Source organism: Mytilus galloprovincialis, chromosome 14, assembly GCF_965363235.1.
Source record: "Mytilus galloprovincialis chromosome 14, xbMytGall1.hap1.1, whole genome shotgun sequence".
Classification (NCBI taxonomy): domain Eukaryota; kingdom Metazoa; phylum Mollusca; class Bivalvia; order Mytilida; family Mytilidae; genus Mytilus; species Mytilus galloprovincialis.
Genome location: NC_134851.1, coordinates 66,829,543 through 66,848,859, shown reverse-complemented (window position 1 = coordinate 66,848,859; position 19,317 = coordinate 66,829,543). Strand labels below are relative to the sequence as shown.

Sequence of the window (19,317 nt, the reverse complement as noted above, 5' to 3'; positions counted from 1 at the left end):
CCACAGATTGGAAATACCCATAAGCGAGGGTCCTTGATACGGTTGTAGAATAGATAATGATTAGACAAAGACTGCAGAAAAAATAGAGGTGAAAAGTCCAACGGTGATATAAGATGTATGCCAATATCAAAACACTTGGCCTAAATGTTCATTGAGTAGGCAAACCAAGAGACTTGTTCTTAAACATATATTTGAAAGGCAAATGAAAAAAAATCAACGTCACTACCAAACAAATGAACTGATATTAAGACTCAATTTACTTATTTTAGCATGATAAGTTCGGGTCACATACATCAACTGTTACACAATTGCCCTGCTTTTTGACAGACACACCTATTTTGTTCACATCGATTCTCCCCAGAACATCCACATCTAAAAAAAAAAGCCTTGTTCAACATAATTAAATGTAAGACTCTTTTGATAACTGCTTGTCGAAGAGACATGAAATTGTTAAATTGATACAATTGACTTAAAACAGGGAATTAGGGGTTCGATGCCACTGCTGGTGGATATTTATTTACCCGAGGGTATCACCACCCCAGTAGTCAGCACTTTTGTGCTGACATGAATTATCATTGATATTGGAATATTAATAAATTAACTGTTTACAAAATTTTGAATTTTTGAACTAAGGCTTTTCTACCTCAGCCTCAGGCATAGATTACATTAGCTGTATTTGGCAAAACTTTTAGGAATTTCGGTCCTCAATGCTCTTCAACTTCGTACTTTATTTTGGCCTTTTAAACTTTTTGGATTCGAGCGTCACTGATGAGTCTTTTGTAGACGAAACGCGCGTCTGGCGTATATATAAAATTTAGTCCTGGTATCTATGATGAGTTTATTCAAGCAGGTTTCTATTGTATGACCCTAACAAAATGCCATGTTTGAATAAAGACTAGTATGTTGTTAATGTATTGAAGACATGCATAAATTTTGATATCTTCATCTGATGATTACTTAAAAAAAATCACATCTACAGCAAACAAATATTTACTTTTGATTTGATTTTAATCTAAAGAATAGAGAACATAAAGAAACTTTTGTTTTTAAAGCTGTTCCACTTTGTGTTTGAAAACATGGATGAGATATATTTGAGATATGACCAATGTAAGAAACGCAAGTACAAACAAAATTGTTTAGAGCAACAACTGTAGACTTTAATATAAGATATATTAATATTTTAATAAAATAACAAAGAATTTCCCTTTTTTTTAATAGAAATTCAATGAATTTAATCCGGGAATTGGAAAAAAAATCTTAATTATTTCAGTGATTTTGTAATAAGGGCAAAATAAGGGATCATATTATAGAATCACTAATAAGTTCAGTGATTAAACAAAATATTTTTTTTAAAAGTTATTTTACGAAATCCCTAATTTTACAAATTCAATGTTACATATACGTGAACTTGCATACGGTCGTTTCTATCAGACTCAGCTCATATTTTGAACAGTTGAAGCAAATATCAAATAGATACAGGTTCATTGACAACGTACGTACTTAGGTCAGGTTATCTTGGTTATAGAATTTGTGCTTTTCGTATGACGCAGGGTAAAATGTTTCCCGAGAAGGAGCTCCATAACTTATTACTAATTGTAGCTTATTTTATTCCATAACTTATTCTCTTTTGATTTGAAGGATCAATTTGAAATTCTAGATTTTTTATTTTTATTTTCCCTAAATACATCATGAAAACGATATATTTTGAACAGTAAAATTCATTTTTATTTCATTTAAAGTCAATGTCATTTTCTTAACAGCCTCCTGTCGCATACATAAGCACCCCACCCGCCGAACCAGTCGTGGTACCAATGATACACTTTACAGTTGTGCTTAATCCTTTAGCAGCTACCGATTGGAGCTTTGGCACTGGCAGACTTTGCCATCATTTCAGATGCCACTGTGTTAGCTCTTATACCAGCCGATTTAAAGCCAACAGCATTAAGTACAACTGGTACTGCATATACTGCACCTACTCCTATTACGACTGCTCCTCAAACTACCATTGTCACACATACAACATCACCCCAGGTCCATCCCTTCTTACTTGATTGGTCAGTTTTGCCTATGAATATATATTGACATACACGTAAAACCGATGACAAATTTAAATCTGTTTTCACAAAATAAATTACTTAGTATGTCTTATATATTTAAGAAATCGTTCCCAATTTAAGCCTGCATTCGCACTGATTTCTCTGCAGGTTTTATTGATTGATTGGTTGGTGTTGAACGCCACTTTAAGCGCTATTGTGCTATTTATTCGAAGTCAGTTAGTATTGGAGGAGAAAACAGAAGTCCCTGGAAAGAACCAACATCCTTTGAAAGGAAGACTGCCAATCCAAGTCAGTTAAGATTGGTGTCAAGTGCACCTGCCACTTCCGTGATTCGAACTTACAACCTTAATTTTAAACTACATAAGTGTCCTTACAAACAATGTTATATTGCTGTATCTTCAAAGTGCTCCACTATACCACTTATTTCATAAAAATCAATTTTATCACCAATCAAAGTCGGACTTCTCAGCTATTGTGAAATAGCTATTCTAGAGATGGCGTGAATCAAATGTCGATACTAAAATATTCCAATTAAGATCTTTTGGACATCATTCAATTTAAGACTATTTTATCTTGAAATAGTATCAAAACATTTGACTTTTCTACATTTTAAACACGTATTCCCCATTCCATACTAAAATAAAAAGTGAAAGAGATGGTCCTGCTTGATTCACAAAATGTAATGGCTACGTTGATAAGTGTCCTATTGTAGGGAGGAAAAAAATCGTATGTTGTAAAAATTTGTCAATAAAGTTATAAATCACTAATTTTAATTGTAATAAAAGAATTAGTTTCTAGTTTGAAACTCTTTAAAAGTTCAACTATCTAACCTACTATACATTCGACGTCTTGTATTCGGTGCCATTAATTTGTTTTATATTTCGAAAAGGCACTGTTTCTGAAGAATTTAAATTTGTTCAAGTCTTGTATTTATCATTATTACAAACGTACTCTCATGACATGTTTTAGTTTAATGACTAAAAAATAAAAATCAACCAGTTTCTCCTGCAACTAGGCTATCATATGATTTTTTGCTGCTCTAGTTAACAAAGTTATTTATTTAAAGTCAACATGAAAGCATCTTCCCAAAAAAAGTTTTATGCTTAATCCGACCTTCATTGAAAACAACATTAAAAACGGAGTACGACGAACCCCACATGTACAGAAGTTGGAAGATATTTCAGGTGCACCCGTTTAAGGTTTGTCCTGACTTTTTAGTCGGGTTTAAATTAATGCGTAACTATACAGCTATAATGTTAACTCTGCCACTTCGTTTAAATTTACATATCTCTATTTATACGATACGCTCGCACATATTCACGCTATAATGAACTGTTTTTTTTAGATATGATTTCTATAACTTGGGTGTCATCTTGACATGAAAATTGACCCCACAGAGTTATGACGAAACACGACTGTTACCAACACTACAGTTTACATACATTACAAATTGTTTGACCGATACAATCTGAGTAATCTACAGTTGCCTTAAATTTAGGAGTTGTGACATATACATAAATATACATTTTTATCATATACTTTCCAGACTGTATTCCTGACCCATGTAATGGTAAGGGTGACTGTTTTAATAGTCATTCTGGGTTTTTGTGTCATTGTCATAAAGGATACACCGGATCGGCATGTCAGTCTGGTATGATGTTTTATATTTGAGCGTAATCTATATCACAACCTCAATATATTCCCACCATCTGTAAACTGCATATAATGTCCTCTCCTTGACTTTTTTTTATGGATATGGCTTTAAAGTCACATTTACAGACGGAAAATTTACTCTAAGCATAGAAAAAAATATCCTTTTCGGAGATCATGGTCACAATTCGTTTATAAATAAAGGCAACAGTAGTATACCGCTGTTCAAACTCATAAATCCATGGCAAAAAAACAAAATCGGGGTAACAAACTAAAACTGAGGGAAACGCATTAAATATAAGAGGAGAACAACGACACAACACTACAGTGTAACACACACAGAAACGGACCAAGCATCAGACAAAATCCCACGAGAATAACAAATATAACATCAAAACAAAATACATGAATTTAGGATAGACAAGTACCGTGACACGTCTTATCGCAATGTATAATAATTCGTTTATAATTTATGATTATTTATCCCTCGCTGATGAGACTCCACACTGCAAAAATAACTTGTATGATTACTGTAGAATTAATTCATTATGCCGAATAATTGTTACTCACTCTATGGTTTATTTGAGGTATCTACAATAATTATTTTATAGACTTAACTTATATTCCAATGATATTAACGTAACCGGAAATTAAATAAGCATTATTTGTCGGACATAAGTTTCCCTTTGGATTCCAACCAAAGGACCCTTATTGGTCTTCAAATCTAAATAGACCATATTCCTTATACAGACTTTTGAATCCGGCGTATATAATTTTTTGACCTACTCTGTGTTAGGACATTTGATCCTAGATCAACGACAAGAAATAAAATCAAGCTTTCAATGGATGCAATGTTCTATGTTTTCTAAACACGATAAAATCATCAGAAATCCGTTTATTGTGTGCTAAAATTTCACAAATTCATAAGCTTAATATTACGTCTTTAATTTGCAATTTAGTTGATCAAGTACCATAATGTCCTACAAAAAAAGTTCAAGAAAGTAATATTCTGTGAAAAAAACCCCACTCTGTTTCAATTTTAACGTTATTTGAAACATTGAAAACCAATATTATGATTTTTATTGACAACAATTTAAGAAAGGAGATACGGTATGATTGCAGAGGAGACAACCATCCGAGACAGTCCAAATAGACTCATCAGTGACGCTCATATCACAATAGTTATAAAGCCAAACAAGTCGTTGATATAAGAAATTGATACTTTTGACAAATGCGGCTTTCGAATTTAAATCAAGTATGTTCTAATTCTGGCATTTTTTTTCCATTATGCTCCATTATGTGAAAGAGGCAGAATTCCTACAATATTGTCTGTAGAATAATGCTAGTGAAAATTTTAATATTAACGACGTTCTTTCACTTGATCATATTGATAATTCATATTGTGTTATAATTATCACATCTTTTTTTTTAATTTTTTATGTAGCAACTTCATCAGATCATTTTCACAATATTCTAGCAATTTTGTGCCATTTCATGAGTGCTATATTGAATGAATTCTGCAAACTTGAACGCTATCTAATAGTTCGAAACAGCCACCCTTTTTGTGTAAAATATTTTCTGTTTTTCTTCAGATGTCAATTGTAAGTGAACACACGATGAAAGGGAGAACTATCATTTTCTCCAGATGGATGCGCAAGTTAATTAGAAATATATATATGACTTAAATAAATGATTGAGAAAAAAAAATACAGCACAAAACAAATTAACAGGTCTTGGTCTGTTCATTTATAAGATTGAAATGTTATCAAAATGTATATGAATGATAAGAGAAAGTAGTATTATACCACAATAAGACAAACGACCATATAACAAACGACATCTAGACATTATGTCATGGATGAATACTTAATATCCTTTGTTTCTCTATTATGTGAATAGAAAATAGGTACGTGCCCAATCTATCAAGTTTTAATAGCTCCCAGTCTTAATCGGTTGCGAAATATTTCAACAGAAACTATCAAAGACCAATAATCAACACATACCCCGCTAAAAAAAGACAGATATGCCTCAAGACAACCGTTGACGATTGAAAGTAACATAACTTTATTTGGCAATCCCTATTTTAATCTTTTAATCTAGATAATTCAATTATTTAATGAGCTGGTTCGAAAAGAGCTTGTCTACTTTTATTGTGACTGATAATGGATCATTTACATAACGGGTTGACGTTCCGAAGAAAATATGCGGGCTAAGAATACGGAAGTATACTTGTCTTGCGCAATTTATGGAAAGAGTATATCCAAATGGCGACATTCTTTCTGCGATAATGGTTTGAGGAATTGCATGACAGCGGGTGTATTTTTATTGGCCGTAATGCCATTTGTTCATGACTTGAATCTGATGAATAATAACTTCCAAATCTGTTTAATGTTAATTTGATTTTATCCTTTTTAATAAAGAGTGTAAACCAGACCCATGCCATGGTCGTGGGAATTGTTTTTACAATACTGCAGGGTTTTAATGTAATTGTCAAAAGGGGTTCACAGGAGTATCATGTGAACTAGGTAAGTCTATTCTTTGGTGTCAAATTCATCACAATACCAGTACAGAATATAAATCTTTGGTGAATGAGTATCGTTTACGTCTTATTACATCGTATACACAAATTGTCAAAGGTCGATATAAATAGCTGTACAAATAAGAATTTATGTTTCCCTTTATTGAGACTGATTTCCTCTCTCTCTTTCTCTCTCTCTCTCTCTCTCTCTCTCTCTCTCTCTCTCTCTCTCTCGACACTTTTGAATTTAAGTCGTTTGGCAAGAAATGTGCAAAAAGTCAACTTTTTTTCGAAAAATACACATAAAAATGTGAAATTCCTTCATAACATCCAGCATCATAAGATTGATCATTTATTTTGAAGGTATGAAGCCAAAATTGCTACTCACTCACTTTTTTTCTACACAATTCTTCATAACTAAGTAGTCAAATTTAAAGGCTAAAAATTGTGTACGCCAAATGCCCGTTTTGTCCACACAATAGACCAATCAGTGAAGCTCGAAATCATAAAAAGTCCAATTCAAGTGAAACGGTTCATAAAACTTGATTTTATTTTTAAAAATTCTTAAAAGTTGATTTAACGTAATAATGAATTATACTCTCCGCCATTTGGAAAATTGACCATATTTTGATCAAACCTTTTTTAAAATAATTTGTATTGTTTTGTTTCAGAGGTCAATCGTAAGTTATGTTTAAATTTTCTATTGAACTATTTTATTATCGTAAATTATGCGAAAGATAACTAAAGGTTATCATCAAAACATCAAAAAATATTGCTTATTTTGTCAGTTTGAAATAATTTTGTTGAACAAGAGTGTATATATGTTACAGTAAATTTGTATAATCAGTGATTATGTAGAATCCCTGAAATTTTCAGGGATTATGTAGAATCACTGGCTAGTTTAGGGATTATATATAATCACTAGAATTTTCAGGGATTATGTATAATCACTAGAAAACACGTGAGGGATTATACATAATAACTGAAATGAAGAAATAGTTCTATTTATAAAGAAAATGAATAAAAGTCAAATAATTTATTCTATAAAATCATATTAAAACAGCATTATAAATATAAATTGTAAAATGTTAAGCACAATATATCAAAATGATAACCCCTTTTTTTTTTAAATATTAGGCACAATATATTAAAATGTTAAACACAATATATTAAAATAATATGCTTCACATCTGTTTCTATCACAATATCCACATTTTAAGAAACATTTCCCTTCATATATCGATATCTAAAACAAACTGACAACGCCATGACTAAAAATGAAAAAGACAAACAAACAACAGCACACACGACATAACATAGAAAACCAAAGAATAAACAACACGAACCCCAACTCAAGGTATCCCGAAAAAAGGGAATAAGCAACCTCGAAACTGTTCGAGCAAAATACCATGTTTTGTGGCCAGGCAATATTCTTTTTTAGACTGTTTGTGAACAATTGCCAATGATTATGTCTGTTGGTTTCGATCCCTTTCCTTTTTTCTATTCGGAATTGCTATTAGAATATTACACCAAAAGCCACCTTCCTCTAAAAAATTTGTTTTATTTATCAATCCTTAGTTCTGCCTGTTTTATCATCATGACATTTAGATGCGTAAGTTCTCTCAGTATAAATGTTCTTGTTCATTTGACCAAAAATAAAACCAAAAAATAAAAAATAAACCATAAAACAGATGTTCCAACCCCCCCCCCCCCAAAAAAAAAACAAAAAACAAAACTAAACCACAAAACAGATATTCCTTTAATCTTCTTTACCACCAATAACAAGCTCTGTGGATTTACAAATAGAACATGAATATCCTTTTGACGCTGGCTTTAAAACAACAAACAATACATGTAAAGTTATCGCTATAAAGGGAATGTTTATTTATATTATTAATTTTGAAGTCTTAACATTAAACTACAACGTTCATCCAAATTAAAAAAAACAAAACGAAAAGAAACAATTAAAATTGCATGAGTTCCCTATTTTATATCAGCATTTCGATCGTATCTTAGACCAGACATCTTCTTAAGAAGACTACCGATGGTCGTATAACCCGATATAAAAAAAAAGACAGTGAGCACGTGCAATCATTTTGTCTAGTTCTGTTCGGTTTTATGTTGTAGGTAATGAAATATATGTATCAACGTTTTACTGGAATACGTACGTGTCTGATATTTGTTTCACTTTCGAATGCTGACATGCTTTTGTATGAAGGCGGCACATGATGACCACATGCCCATTATCTGCACTAATTCCAAATTAAAAAATTATATGCATACGGAGTTATATTATTGACTTGCAAGCCAATAGTACATAATCGACGTGTTAGCGTATTTAGATGAAATTAAACTTAACTGTCTGATAATAGTATAATATATTTTTTACATTCCGATTTCATAATTGTTAAAACAACAAATCATGCATTGAAAATTTTGAGTAATTCGGAGCTGATGCTCCTTTGCGCAATGAATGGAAAAGACAGGCGAAAGAAACCAGAAAGACATTCAAAAATCATATATCGAAAATAAACTGAAAACGCCATGACCAAAACAAAATATAGAAGAAAAGACAAACAACATTATACAAAACACAATACAGAAAAAAAAACCATAATAAAGACTGAGCAACATGAACCCGAAAACAAACCGAGGATAATATATTATATATAAATAACTTTTTTTTAAATAACAAAACTCGCAAGCACATTGATGTTTGTTCAATTCTTTTAGGAAGAATCGCAATATGACCATGAACGATTTCGGAAGTCCCAACTTATAGTTTATCCGAATTTGACTTATCATCGACTGTTTCATTTCGATTGAAAGGGGATTGTTATCATTGATTAAAGGTGATGCATTTGTTTTATAATATTTTTTTAGATTGTATTCCTGATCCATGTAATGGTAAAGGTGACTGTTTTAATAGTCATTCCGGGTTTTTGTGTCAATGCCATGCAGGATACGCTGGAACATCATGCCAGTCTGGTGAGAATTTTTAAATGATTGCGTTGGCTTTCACTCATTCTCAAGTCATAAACATCTGTCCAACTGAGAGTACTTCGTTTCAAAACGTTTACTATTCTAGATTTCCATAATGCTTTTTATTATCACTTTTTTTTTATTTTGCACATATGAAAGAAGATATCGGGTAAATATGAAAGAAAGCAATCCATATGTTACACAAAAATAACCGTTTAAATACATGAAGAAATAAAAGTCAAATGTCGATACAAGGTGTGCAGCAGTCTTAACAAAATATGAATAAACATTAACGATGGAATATTCTTTTTTAAAACCAACCAACCAAAAAATGAGGTTTCACACACACGGAAAAAAGACATACATGAAATATGAACAAATATACACTGATATGAAAAATCAAATCTAAAGCTGAATCCTAATTAAAATATTGTAAACTGTTTCCGAAACTTGCAGACTAGAACCAAACAATTTAATTAAAAATTTTCTAAACACCATTAATTTATCAACGATATATATGTTTTTGTCCCAGTAGCAACCCTTGCACACTAAAGCTAATGTACTGATATTATATCAAGTGCCTGCAATGTCCGGGCATTTTTTATCTGAAATCTACGATCAATGTTTCCTGAAGTAGTTGAAACCTTCGATCAAAGTTTAATCATTTTTAATTGATGAACACAAGATTGGAAATGAAAATATGTTATCTATAAATCATATCATTACCGAAGCACTGATTTCTGAATAAGTATACCCAAGAAGTCGTATCGTAACCATCGACTCAGTGGAAATAACGGAATAGGAAAAGGTGATATCTCAGTTTGTAATGAGAAATTTGTTCCTGGAGATGTGACATGGGAAGTTGGAACTGAAAAATGTTAATTAAGAGCTACGAAGTGTCAACTTGGAAGAGAGAAATGTAATAAAAAGCAATAAAACACTTTATCATTTTTTTGCTAAAATGAAATGAGCAGCAAGACAGAAGATATAAATCGTGAAAGTACTGCTATCATCACGGATCACATGAATGAAGCCTTGAATTTTAGATTTGGTTTGTTAATTGTCAACTTTTCATTGATAAACGGATTTTAATTTTCGACATGGTGATGCACGTCGTTCTTCTGCTAATGTGTTCCCTGCGTTATCAGAGTAACGTGTCAAAAACGACTGAAATCGGCACTACATAAGTTTTGAAAGCACCTTCATGTTGTGTTTGTGTATCAACATCTTTTTTGAATTTTAGATAATAAAATAGTCGTCTATTCTGTAAAATTTTTTGATACTGGTCGAGTATTTGAGAGTTGAACATGCGTAAATTACTGTTGCCTCAATTTTCTCAACATTCTGAATTCTTCTTCTAAAAATCTTGCTGTATCAAATGTCATTATGTACACAAAACAATCAATTGCCTATGTTCCTCCGCCTTTAACAACAAAATATGTTTCTATTTAATTCAGATCTCAATTGTAAGTATAGCTTTCCTTTATGAACAGTTATTCTATTCAAGTGATGCATACGTGGATAATTTTCATATATCTTAATATAATAAAAGTTGAATATTTTTTACAAAGAAAAAAAGTTAGCAGATATATGGTCTGTAAACATGTTTGGATTCACCCCAAAAAGACTTAAACACGACTATCAGAACCAAAATAAATGAAAAAGTCAATAATACATTTGTTTAGTAATTCAATTTTACTTTAAACAAGTATGAATATGTTAACATAAAAAATACATATAAGTTGTCAAAATAACAAACAGGCAGCTGAACATGTGGGGGGTTAACGACTTTTTTTTTTATACCACACCTCTTTTTCTTTCAGTCTTGATGAAAACTAATAAAAGGCACGTACGTGAATGGATATACCATGATAAACAATAAACCGTATTTCAATTATTTCCACTAAATCACTTATGGAGTGTTTTTTTACTTTGGTATTAACTACTGAATGTTTAAAAGTAGTAAAAACATAGTTGGTCACATCTGGTTGCAAACGAAAAAGGGTCGAAAGTATAATATTCCCTTGAGTTGAACACTTGTAGAAAATTAATCCTACATTTCATTGCAGTAAAACATTTCTGGTTCATAAACATATAACTTGAGTGTGAAAAGTTGATTGGTTAACTTCCAGTGATGTGATGAGAATTTTTTTTATAGTACTGGACAGGATAAAACTTTACTCATGCGAAGTATATCTTTATTTAAAACAAAGATAAATTCTGTATATCTTTTTTGAAATGTGCAAATTTAACAAAGACTAATAAGGGGAAATCAATGGTGGTTTTACAATTCATATGAACCTTTGACTATTTGAGTACTCTCATTTGTTAAAATTTCATGCTATTTAAATGAAAAATTACAGGAAATGAAATACTCTGAGTGAATTGAGTCTTAGTAAAAAATTTGGAGTGAAAATTAACTTGAAATAGGACTTTACCCAGAATATAAGTAGCAATAGCAAGCCATTCTCGGTAATTTGTTGACGCTTTCTTTCGACTTTGTCTCCTTATTCTTTTATTCTGCTATAATATAATGTTTTTCTAAAGTTATACCTTGATAGATATATAGTAATACGTCAACAAATTATTTTATTACTTTAAAGAAATTGTTTTCGTTGGTGGCAAGAGATGCAGATTATTTAAAATATTTTTCAGACTGCATTCCAGATCCATGTAATGGTCATGGTGACTGCTATAGTAGTCATTCTGGGTTTTTGTGTCAATGCCATGCAGGATACAATGGACCAACATGCCAGTCTGGTAAGAAGTTCTTTTTATTAAAGCGGTTGCTTTTACTCGTACATAACTCCAATTTGTATACTTCTGCTAAACTGAGTCTAGTGTCCTTTACACTGTATTTGGTAACACTTTTAGGAATTTTGGATCTCAATGCTCTTCAACTTCGTACTTTATTTCGACTTTTTATAACTTTTTTGGATTAGAGCGTCACTGATGGGTCTTTTGTAGACGAAACGAAAATTAGTGTTCATCAAATTGCTATATTTCCAATGAAACGTTTCTGAGAAAGTGCTTGGTTCAAGTTTTTAAAAAGTTTTATATTTTGTGAAAGGAAATATTTTGACAAAGTTTTATGAAAATTAAACGAGCCAAATTAATTTTAGTCAAGGTCTCTGGTACCACCTTAAATATGAATTAATGTATGTCCTAGTAATAAATCATCCTTTTATGCTAAACACTTTTAGATTATTTTTTTTTACGTTTTCAATATTTATTTTACTGTTTCCTGATGCTTTTTCTTCAGCATTCTTTGTTCGTGTTTTTTGTGTTTGCTCGAGAACGTATGAAGTTGAATTATATTATCCAAACTGGGTCGAGATCCGATAGTTTGTCATTCAAATACGGTACGAACACTGCTCCATTTATTCATATAACATAGACATATATTTTTGTTTTGTTTCTTTAAGGTAAACTAACATGTGCAGACAAAATTGATACCTGTAACCAATATGGAGGTCGAGGAACTATTTGTAACGCACCTAGCCTTACTACTTGTCAACGAAAACTGCAGAAAATTTTGCAATAAATGTGTTTGATTTATCATTACAAGATTGGGTTATTAAATTTAGGTTTCGTTGTTTATATAACTCCTAACTTATCTACGTATCTATACAATTATGCCTTTCAAATGCTAGGTTTGCGTGTTCATAATGAAAGGTATTTTAAAACAGCCGTTCGGACGCATCAAATTCTATGAAGATTTGTTTTTATCTTCAGTGTCTGCATTTGATATAAAAAAATAGATCAACATAACTTCATGTGGTATTCTAACCATTATAAAGCATACGCCATCCATTGATCTTAGGTGAATATTACATATTAGTACTTCCTGAAAGCTTTTAGGAAATCAATCACTATTCGTGGTTTTGTCGAAGATGTCGAAGAGGACATTTTTCTTGGAACTCCTTTCGGTGCGACCTTCATATATACAGAGTGTATGATTTCGATGAATTTTATGGACGTTAACAAACTTGGTGTCTTACCATCATTTTGACGGTCTTCATGCTTCTAATTTTGTCGAATATTTTAATATTTTGCCATTATCATCTTCATTTGAGTATCAATCCGACTGCTAGCAGCCGGTTGGATATTGAATATCGAGTATCGACGAACCGGCTGCTAACTTCACACACAACTTTTAAAAAAGTCGATCGTCCACCATTATAAAACTTGTTCGAGATATAGATGATATCAACCTATAGTATAAGTTTTATAAAAATCTGGCAAGAATTGTTTCGTGTGTTAGCGCTATCCTGACCATTTTTAATCAATTTAATATTTCTAAGAGACATAAATCCTTTAAAAAAAGTCGATCGTCCACCATAATAAATTAAGTAACTTATCCGACATATGCTGATATTAACCAATAGTATAAGTTTTACTATAGGTTGATGTATTTCCATCGGTTCTAGTTTGTTACCCGGATTTGTTTTTTCTCAATCGATTTATGACTTTTGAACAGTGGTATGCTACTATTGACTTTATTTATAATAATCTGACAAGAATTTCATTCATGAGAGCGGTAGGGTAGCCATTTTTGATTCGTATAAAAAGTCGATCGTTCACCATTATAGAATTTGTCCCAGATATTGCTGATATTAATCTGTAGTATAAGTTTTATACAAATCGGGTAAAAAATTTATACCCGTGAGAGCGCTAACGATAATAAAAAGTAGATTTGGACTGAATGCCAAAAAGACAGCTCTTCACTAGAGACGAAATGATACAAAATTAGGACCTATAGCCCATACCGCATAGTCAGCTATAAAAGACCCGAAATGACAAATGTAAAACAATTCAAACGAGAAAACTAACGGCTTAACTGATGTACAAATATGAATAAATGTAAAACAAACTAACGAAGCCATTTCCCATAAAGTTGATCTTTCAAAGGGGCATGACGCTTTTTTAAATATTCGATCGACCACCATTATGATACTTAATTGACGTATGAATTGTATATGTGAGAGTAATAACAAGGCCGGGCAGATAGATACACGGACGGACGACGCCCTGTATTGCCATACCCTTCGCAACACGTTACGCGGGAGACAATTACGTGATTTGAAATATATAATGTTGTATTTTGATAGTACATATAGAGGTTTAATAAATCAACAGATATTTTTATTCCATTCGTGATAATACATTTTCAAATTTCAAAAAAGTGTTTCAGAAATTGCAAAATTAGGTCATCAAATTAAAGTATCTGTTCATCACTTTTCTTTCTTTTTGCATGCAATGTCATCTTCCGAGCATCCTCCAAATAAATAGCTGTATATACCACTTGATGTAACGCCGATGATAGCAATAACTCCTCCAGGTACTACGCCTCCACCATTCGCAGCAGCTGCAAATGCCCTAGCTACTATACCAACCGGGGTAAAGCCAATTGCCCTAAGTACAAGGGGTACTAAAGCTACTGCACCTGCTCCTACCAATACACCACCTCCATATGTCTTTATTTTACACCAAACATCATCTGAAGTCCATATTTCTTTTTGTCCGCCTAAATAGGTTGTCAAATTTTCAAAAAACATTTTTTTTATATATCAAATTGGTTCCTCGAGTATAGTCAGTTATCAGAACAGATATCAAATAGTTACTGTTTTCCCTTTATTTACTCATTTATATTGTAGAGTAAAACGAGTTTTGTTATCAATTTAAAATGTATTGAAAGATGCTCTACTGAGTTCGGCGATTTATAATTATAAATTATAATTAGTTTTATTTTGGTAAACTTGGGAAAATTAGTAGCAAAAACATTTAACAGTAAAACAGCTTTAAAGACAAAATATGTAAAAGGGACAAAATATAATAATCAAAGGAATAATCAAACTCAAAAGGTTGTAATGGTTGTGTTTTCTACATTATTGGATTGATAAACTCTTGACTATAGTATAAATAAAGGGAGTGAATAAAAAGTAATAAAAAAAATTTAATAAAGACAAACCCAAAAGAAAATTCAAAAAGGGGAAGTTTATAATCAAATGTTTGAATTTTTTAAACATCGTAACTTATTACAGCATTTTCCGATAAAAAAAAACCCTGGTTTAACAGCTTACACCTCTCATATTTGTTTTATTGCAATTATGAAATAATTTTCAACATATTTCTGTACGAAAAAAATTAATAACTATATGAAAATTGAAACAAACTGTTTTTTCAAAGAGGCAGCAACAACTTCCCACCTCCACAACAACCCCACAAAGTTAATCGTCGTTGCCCAACAAGAAAATTAAATTTAATCAAGAGTGTAAATATGTTTAATTATTACAACTATAGATTCCGGTTTAGCGTGCTAGCAGGATATGTGAAGGTCTGAATGCGGGTCATTTATCTCTGTATTCTTTATTTTTGGATGCTATTTTTCTGTATTCTTTCTATTTGTCTACTATGCTCGATAAGTTTTATTTTAAGCAGCCGATAATTCACTTTTTATGTTTTTGAGTAGACTTTTCTAAATTCTTTTTTTTTCGCTCATTAATCTTTATTCTGTAAACCCAAATCGTGACCCTCATATGTCGATTCGATCATTCGAGTTTTACTGAGATCCGTGATACCATATATCCTAAATTTACAAGGAAATGTTATTTGTATTATGACCTGGTTCAAGGTAAATTATTTTAAAGCTATGCACTTCGTTTGATGTGTTTGAGCTTTTAATTTTGTCATATTATTAGGGATCTCCTTTGTGAATCTCCTCGGAGTATTTTTGTGATTTTACTTTTTTTTTTCTGACAGCAGTTGGAGCTACATCATCATATAACTCAAATGACCAAAAGGTTTTTTTTTTGCTAATTTGGTTGCTGTTGATGATTTTTTTAAAATACGACTAGCTTTATGAGAGTTGAACTTTATACTGGAGACTACTATTACAAACTATCGTTTTAAGTTTATATTTATATTGTACATTATTTTAACAATTTTAAATAAGAAAGTTCCTATTGCATATTATACAATATTATATATTACCTTTGACAGGTGTACCAAAAAGAACAAACAATACAAATACTGTGATATATTTTCGTTCCATTGTTGCTTTTATATACAAAGAATATGTATATTCAGTACTGAAATATAACATAAAAAGATTTTGTATATAAAAATAATAAAGTAGGCTTAAAACAAAATAAAAACTGTTCGGTAGAAGGCTTAAGAAACATCAGTGACAAAAAGAGATGAAAACACAAACATACACATAAAAATATGTTTAGAAAGTTAAACCTTTAGCCTTTAGCACAAAGATTTCAAAACCTGGTTCCCTTTAAAGCCCCTGTACTTCCGAGAACGGCCGCTTGTAAATGTTGTTGAAATCATGATGAATTCCACTGTATTGTGAATTGCTACTATCAAATATAAAGTTACATTCAGGAATTACAAAGTAATCAGCGAATCCAAACTTTGCTACTAGAATATTAAACTAGTTATAAGTTATTAAACATGTGATTTCCACTCAAATTCGGATCATTCGTTTGTATAGCAGCACTATTCGTGAATAATTACACCTTATGTAAGAATCCTGGATTTTGATTGGTTGATAGCTAGTGTATTTTTTCACCAATTTACTGTTATCAAATGAATATCGTTCATTTTTAAACGCCGCCGGGGTATTTTCCAAACGAATATACCTTTTTTTACCCTCTCTGTCGTGGAATTTGCCAAAAATACTCTATCCTGCTGGATGCTTGTAACGTCACGATCATCAATGCGTTTTTGAACTTAAACATTCGGTGTAATTAAACAGATATAGCATGTTCTTGAGGGGTATTTGGGCTTTAGGGCTCGCAAATCTAACATTCTCTCGACTGGTATTTTTCGCAAATACCCCTCCGTAACATGATATATCTGTTTAAAGATATTTAAGAAAAAACCAGAAACATATATAAAGAAGAAAAATTTAAAACCATGTGACATTGTTGTTAAGTTTGAATATGATAATAATTCTAGCACTATATATACTTTACTTTTAAAAGTATACTACGATGTATTCAGTTTACAAACAAAAAGATAAAGCAAAGCAAAGCATATGTTATCATCGTTCAGATCTAATGCATATATAAAGAACATACCACTTAAGGTTAAAAATAAAACATCAGGTTATCTTATAACCTATAAAACTCAACAAAGATACTATGCTTACTTACCGACAGAATTATTTTTTCATTTACCTGTGTAGAAACCGGTGGGTTTTTTTCAAAAGTGAAGATTTTCTAAAAATTCTTTTTCACAGTGGTATCTTAATACCATAGCTTTGTTTTAACTTGTTTATTTACGTTTGACCTTAAATATTTATCCCTAATAATTTTATTAACTAGTATGTATTTGCATTCAGGTATCACAGATCAAATTTATTCGTTCATAGTGTGTAAATTTCGTTTTTTGTGTTAATGCCTTCCAATTGATATTTGTGTGTTTTTCTATGTTGTGATGTTATACTATTTTTTTCAGAAAAAGGGAGAAGGTTTGGTACCATTAAAACGTTTAATCCTGCTGCAAATGTTTGCACCTGTCCTAAGTCAGGAATCTGATGTGCAGTAGTTGTCGTTTGTTTATGTTATTTATACGTGTTTTTCGTTTTTCTTTTTTTTTTATAGAGATTAGACCGTTGGTTTTCCCGTTTGAATGGTTTACACTAGTAATTTTGTGGCCCTTTTTTTGATTTTGCCATGTAATTATGGACTTTCCGAATTGCTTTTCCTCCAAGTTCAGTATTTTTGTGATTTTACTTTTTTATAGCTTGTTTTTCGGTGTGAGCCAAGGCTCCGTGTTGAAGGCCGTACCTTGACCTATAATGGTTTACTTTTATAAATTGTTATTTGGATGGAGAGTTGTCTCATTGGAACTCATACCACATCTTCCGATATCTATTATGATTGTGTACAGAGGTCGAATGTTAGCTTTTTAGTGTACTGGCCAGCCGGACTAGTAGACTTTAGATCTACTTGTCCGGCTTAAAATTTACTGGTCCTGCAAAAATGAAATTCATTTGATAACCACTAAAAGATATGACAGATGTTTCGTTTTATTTTCCTCAGCTGCTTTCCTCTTCTTTATTCCAAAAATAGCACCCCCAATACCCTAAAAATAATTTCTCAGGTTTTTTTTTGTGTAAACAAACCGAGATAGAGATGCAATCATTGATTTTAACGAAAATTTTCTACTGGTCCGCCGGACCACCAGCTGACAAAATCTACTGGTCCGACACAAATTCTACTGGTCTCGGACCATCGGACCAGCGCCAATTTCGACCCCTGATTGTGTATGCCTGACACTGATCTGTGGCACTCGAATATAAAAAAGGCCAAAATCAATTACATGTAACTTATGATGTTTAAAGATCGAAAATGAAAATAATAAAAGTTATATATACTAGTAACACTAATACAAATTTGACTTAATAAATTCTTATTTTAATGTTAGCACTCACATGGACAAATATATTGAATCCGTGTAAGTTATTCCCTCGGTTTAAACCTCTGTTACTATTTTCTTATCTATAATTAATATCAGGTAAATGTGAACGTAGCACATACATATATAATTAATTATGTTTTATCGTCTATAGTATTGAAAAATCTTCTTCGGGTGGGTTTTTGAAAATTTATAACGATAATGAAAGTGTAATGTATTTGCTATGTAATAATACAATCCAGTTTCCATAACTAATTTATTAACAAGTACATCGTTTGATGGTCAGACTACAGAATGACAACATGTGTATAAGAAATTCAATTGATCTATTTAATTACATGTTTATTTAAGAATGTGCAGACATGTGAGAGTTGCTGATTTGTCAATTATAATTAATGTAACAGATGATACGGTAATAAAGTGATGTGAACTTTATAACAGAAAGTACAAATGCAAATATATAGTTTGACTTTTTAATTTAGAAATTCCCGTTTTACCATAGTTTAATAATTAATAAAAGATTGGAGACCGAGAAAGTGCATAAGATACCTATAAGTTTGACTCGGATAGAACACTGAAATCGTCTCCTTTGTAAAAGACGTCAAACTGTTTCAATTTCAAGAACATAAATAATGATAGCAAAAAAAAAAAAAAAATCTTCTCTCTGTCGTATCCATA

The 19,317-nt window shown here is 31.5% G+C and overlaps 2 long non-coding RNA genes across 2 annotated transcripts; one reads left to right on the top strand and one right to left on the bottom strand.

Annotated features, from left to right (window-relative positions):
* The first annotated feature begins 11,862 nt into the window (after nucleotides 1–11,862).
* Nucleotides 11,863–12,774, top strand: LOC143059703 (uncharacterized). The gene is made up of 2 exons (XR_012973563.1): nucleotides 11,863–11,967; nucleotides 12,633–12,774. It is a non-coding gene; the product is annotated as an uncharacterized LOC143059703 (long non-coding RNA).
* Nucleotides 12,775–14,271: 1,497 nt separating this feature from the next.
* Nucleotides 14,272–18,747, bottom strand: LOC143058066 (uncharacterized). The gene is made up of 3 exons (XR_012972933.1): nucleotides 18,656–18,747; nucleotides 16,201–16,298; nucleotides 14,272–14,734 (listed from the first exon to the last, which is right to left on the bottom strand). It is a non-coding gene; the product is annotated as an uncharacterized LOC143058066 (long non-coding RNA).
* Nucleotides 18,748–19,317: the final 570 nt, after the last annotated feature.